The following is a 6,000-nucleotide window of genomic DNA, read 5'->3' on the forward strand; positions in this document are numbered from 1 at the left end:
ATGGAGTTTTCTCCATATCAGAGGTTGGTTGAGTTTCTGAGGTTGTTCCATATTTCATCTTTCTTTTTGTATCAGGCAAAGCACATGGTGATGTCTTGTGGAGGGGTGTTGGCTTTTGGCATGGGTCTTAGAGCTCTGTGTGCCCTTTCCAGATTGTCTACTTCCAGTTTCAGGTTTGGGATTGTGGTGCTTTTTGTCTCTTTGAGGCTGGAATTTCTCAGAGCTGTCGAAAGTCTCAAACGATTTGTTGAGATGAGCAAAAGACAGGAGAAGAAGGAATGTTTTGTTACCCAACAGAGGTGTGCTTTTTCATTTTGGCTGTTGACCCATAGGTGGCACTGAGCCACGAAATTACGCAAAGAACGAGCATTCGAGGAGTTTGGCGGCTGTCCGTTATGCAGCCAGTGCTTGCGTGCCTCCAGTTCTGACTCACTAAGGGCCCGATCCAGCCCAAGGCGTCCGTGGCTCATCACTGTAAATCAGCAACATGCAAAGCAGCAGCAAATTGGTCCTGACTTTGCTGAGCACCTATAAAATCATATAGGCTCTAACATATGCCAGAAGTAACTGTGTCCATTTGTTTCACATTATCTGAAAGCTAGTAGGCATCGCCATACCTTGTGGCAGTGAGTTCCACAAGTGCAGAGAAATGCACTGCACCGTAATCCGGTGCAGAGAAATCCAGTGGTGCATGGACAAGTTCTTCGAGAAGCCACATTCACATGTTGGAACCTGCCTAGGTTGCCAGGAGCAGCGACGCTACCATTTTCATTGGCCTGACTCAGTGCAATCTACCTCTCTTGGGGCAACTCTGAGCTGGGTGACTCACCCTCATCTAGCCCAAACTAGATCAGTGGCACAAGAGGTGTTGCGTACGTTAATGACTGCAGTGAAGACATTCAGGAAAACCGCCATTCGTCACCCATCCTGCGGTATACAATACGGAGGGTTGCACAACATCTACTGTGCTTGCCTGCTCCATGCACTGGCAGATTACTCAGCACCGTTACTCATGTTATTATTACCCAGGAAAGGAGGCAGCTGAAATGTTGCCAATACAGCAAAACCCAGAACGTAGAGACTGGGAAAGTTAAGGACCAGCCAGCGCTGTCTGGAACAGATTTCCATCTTGCATGAACCCAAATTCTGCTGACCCAAGTCAATTGAGGGTCGGAGGGTGCAATTGTCATCACGGTTCTTTGGAAGTCATTCCCACTGGAGTAACGGGGTCTTAGGGTGCTTCCAGTGGGAGCCTTAAAGAGGTGCCAGTTAGGGTTCACCCACACATTCACTTGACCCACAGTGTGTTGTGTACTGTTTAATTCCTCCAGGTCTAAGAGCTTTTCTTCTTGTTCTGCAGCTGTGTCTTGAGAAAATCTGATCTTATTCATGCAAGCATGGAACTGTGTTGATCTCCCTAATTCCTATCATCTCCTGCAAGCATTTGACGTTGTGACGCTGTGGCCAGTCCGCTGCATTCTTTCCCTTCTTTCCCCCTTGAATATTTTTATTATTTTTAATTATATGTTGCAGGTAAATAACATCTTGATTTTTTGTTTGTGTGATATTACCCTTTCATGAGAGAGAGAGAAACACTTCTTCAAACTCCAAGATTTTTATCTTAATGACAAACCGCTATCGAAAGAACAACTTGAAATTAATATAGGTGACCCAAGCTTATCATGGTTACAGGAACCTCAGCAGGAACTAAATCATAACCCACTAGACCTCTAACTAAATTTGAGCTGGTGTCTATCGTATACAAGTTCCCATTCTTGGTGTGATGGATGGACTTAGGAATCATAAAATAATAGAGTTGTGACCCCAGGGTCATCTAGTCCAGCCCCCTGCAATGTAGGAATCTCAACTAAAGCATCCATGACAGATGACCACCCAACCTCTGCTTAGAAAGCTCCAAGGAAGGAAAGTTCAGCAGCTTCCAAGAGAGTCCATTCCACTGTCAAACAGCTCTTGCTGTCAGAAAGTTCTTCCTGATGTTTAGTCGGAATTTCGTTTCTTGTTGTGTGAATCCATTTATTTGGGTCCAGCCCAGGGAAAGCTAGCTTGCTCCATCTTCCACATGGCCACCTTGAGTTATGAGAAGATGGCTATCGTATCTCCTCTCAGTCTCCTCTTTTCAAGGCTAAACATACCCAGCTCCCTCAACCGTTCCTCATAAGGTTTGATTTCCAGACCCTTAATAATAATAATAATAATTTATTTATTATTATTCAATGACAAACCTAGACAGCATCTTAAAAAGTAGAGACATCACATTGCCAACAAAGGTCCATTTAGTTAAAGCTATGGTTTTCCCAGTCCTGATGTATGGAAGTGAGAGCTGGACCATAAAGAAGGCTGATCGCCTAGGAATTGATGCTTTGGAATTATGGTGCTGGAGGAGACTCTTGAGAGTCCCATGGACTACAAGAAGATCAAACCTATCCATTCTTAAAGAAATCAGCCCTGAGTGCTCACTGGAAGGACAGATCCTGAAGCTGAGGCTTCAAGACTTTGGCCACCTCGTGAGAAGAGAAGACTCCCTGGAAAGAACCCTGATGCTGGGAAAGATGGAGGGCACAAGGAGAAGGGGACGACAGAGGACGAGATGGTGGGACAGTGTTCTCGAAGCTACCAGCATGAGTTTGACCAAACTGCGGGAGGCAGTGGAAGACAGGAGTGCCTGGCGTGCTCTGGTCCATGGGGTCACGAAGAGTCGGACACGAGTAAACGACTAAACAACAACACAACAACAAAAATTTCCTGGCTAAACATACCCAGCTCCCTCAACCGTTCCTCATAAGGCTTGATTTCCAGACCCTTGATAATAATAATAATAATAATAATAATAATAATAATAATAATAATAATTTATTTATACCCCACCCATCTGGCTGGGTTTCCCCAGCCACTCTGGGCAGCTTCCAACAGAATATTAAAATACAATAGTCTATTAAACATTAAAAAGCTTCCCTAAACAGGGCTGCCTTCAGGTGTCTTCTAAAAGTCTGGTAGTTGTTTTTCTCTTTGATCATCTTGGTCGCTCTCCTCTGCACACATTCCAGCTTGTCGATCTCCTCCTCCTTCTTCTTATTCCACGCTTTAGGAAAGCTCAGTGGTACAGCATCTGTTTTGCATACACAAGGTTGCAGGTTCAATCTCCTACATCTCCAATTAGCGCTGGGAATTTCCCTTGCCTGAAGCACGGCTGCCAGCCAGTGTAGACAGCGCTGAGCTAGATGGATGAGTGCCCTGACTCAGTAGAAGGTGGCTTTTCCTATGAGGACACTATGACTGAGTCATCACCACCTTCTGGAGAACTTTCAGGAGGTGAGTTTATCCTGGAAGCATCTCTGCTTCCTCCACATTTCCTGTTGCATTTATTCAAATGATTGCCTACCTCCATCTCATGACATCGACCTTATAATCATCTCCTGATGGAAAAGAGATCAATAATGACAACTCACCCAGTGAGATTTCTTAACAGTGTATCTGGTACCAATGACCCCACTGACCTGGTGACCTCTCTCATACCCTCCAAATGTCCCGATTTCCAGGGACAGTCCCAGAATTATGGAAGCCATCCCAGTTTCTGACTGGATCCCAGAATGTCCCACTTATCCTTTTTCCTCCACATCTCAGGGAACAATTAAAAGTGGTTTGTGCATGTGCAGGCGCAAAAATGGAGTCCTGTTAATGCTGGAAATGAAATACCAAATGAAGGAAATTCTGAAGAGGTCACCAATCTACTTTAAATTCTTTCCTTGCAATGCTTCAGCAGCAAGCCATTTCTTAGGAAATGTGCGGAGTGTTTATTCCTGTATTGTAAATTGAGCCTTATGCCCGCAAGCCTTTGCATGTCTGCTCAGAAGTCCCCATCATTCTCAGTTTGCGTTACAGCTGAAATTTTATTTCATTCTATTTGTGTGTCGAATATGTTGTACATGATCCCTTCCTTTGCACGTTTTTTCTTTACCACTAACTTGTGAGGTAGGTTAAGCTGAGACGTAATTAGCTTAAGGTGACAGATGTCTATGTGTCTATGTGCAGGAGATCAAACATGGGAGAAGATTCCTGATGTAGAAGAGAATGTCCCTATTTTCACCTGAGAAGTGTTGGAGGGTTTGCTCTCTGGGTCTAAAATGTGTTTTGCCATTTTGGGAGAACCATGTGTGAGCGTCGTCCAGGGACAGCCAATCCAGAAGTTTCCAGACTACAGTTGCCAACATCCATGCCTACTGGCCGTGCTGACTGGGGCTGATGGGAGTTGGAGTCTAGCCACATCTGAAGGACACTGCATTGGCTTCCCCTGGCGTAGCAGATTATCCCTATACCATGTGACCAAACGTTCTCCCCCTTTTACCATAATGCTATTTGGCACTGAAATATGGACCTGGAATGGAAAGGGGAGGCAACTAGATCCGCTGTTCACCCTTCCTGACAAGTCAACCTTTAAAAAAAATGTAAGTTTTGTGGGTGGGAGAGCAACTCCTCCAATGAGATCTGTTGATGGCATTTTACCATTTTACTGTTGAGAGTGTATTAGCTTATGGTCTCTGTGTGTGGTTTGGGAGCTGCACGGTCAGGGTAAAAACAATGCTGTCCAGGGTTGTAAAGACTGTGGAGAGAATAATTGGGTGTGCTCTTCCCACCTTGGATCAAATCTATGCATCCAGGTGCCATAAGAAAGCTGCAGAGATAGCGCAGGATGGTACATACCCCATAAATGATCTCTTTCAGCTTCTGCCTTCTGGAAGAAGGTACAGGGTTATAAAGACTAGGACTAGCCACCTAAGAAACAGTTTCTATCCAAATGCAATTTTGGTTTTAAACACAGTGTAAGAAGTCTCTATGGGAGTGTATTGTAATTTAAAAATGGAGTATCAGAGTTTTTAGGGGGCTAACCAGGTTGGGATAGCTGGGATAGCAGGCTTGTTGGTTTTGAATGTCTTATGTAGATTTTTATTTTTATTTTTCAATTTTGTTGTTCTGTATGGGACAATGACAATAAAGATTATCATATCATGTCGAGATGATTCCAATCTTCTGGCCAGACCTCACGTGGAATATTGCAGAGTTCGAAAAGCTTCAGAAACAGGCAATCAGAATGATCAAAGAGTTGGCGCAACTTTCCATGAGGAAAGTTTGCAGCATTTAGGACTTTTAAAATTATTATCTAGAGAAAAGGCAACTAACAGGGGACATGGTAGAAGTTTATAAAATTATGGATGGAGTGAAGAAAGCAGAGAGAGGAAAGTTTGTCCTCCCTCTATCATAACACCAGAACTTTTGGAAGCTGAAGGTTGGAAAATTCGGGACAGTTAAAAGAAAGTCCTTCTTCACGTCGCATGTAGTTAATGGAACTCCCTTCCACTGGAGATTCCAGTGAAACATTAGGGAGAACCTTCTAGTGGTAAGAGCTCTTCAGCCATGGAACAGACTCCCTGGGAAGCTGGTGGACTTTCCCTTTCTGGTGTTTTTTAAACAGAGGTTGGATGGCCATCTGCCAAGGATTCTTTTTAGCTGTGGTCCCTGCATTGCACGGGGTTAGAATCATAGAATCATAGAGTTGGAAGAGACCACAAGGGCCATCAAGTCCAACCCCCTGCCAAGCAGGAAACACCATCAGAGCACTCCTGACATATGGTTGTCAAGCCTCTGCTTAAAGACCTCCAAAGCAGGAGACTCCACCACACTCCTTGGCAGCAAATTCCACTGTCAAACAGCTCTTACTGTCAGGAAGTTCTTCCTAATGTTTAGGTGGAATCTTCTTTCTTGTAGTTTGGATCCATTGCTCCGTGTCCGCTTCTCTGGAGCAGCAGAAAACAACCTTTCTCCCTCCTCTATGTGACATCCTTTTATATATTTGAACATGGCTATCATATCACCCCTTAACCTCCTCTTCTCCAGGCTAAACATGCCCAGCTCCCTTAGCCGTTCCTCATAAGGCATCGTTTCCAGGCCTTTGACCATTTTGGTTGCCCTCCTCTGGACACGTTC

This window comes from Podarcis liolepis (genome assembly GCF_965112155.1).
Source record: "Podarcis liolepis genome assembly, chromosome: 11".
Classification (NCBI taxonomy): domain Eukaryota; kingdom Metazoa; phylum Chordata; class Lepidosauria; order Squamata; family Lacertidae; genus Podarcis; species Podarcis liolepis.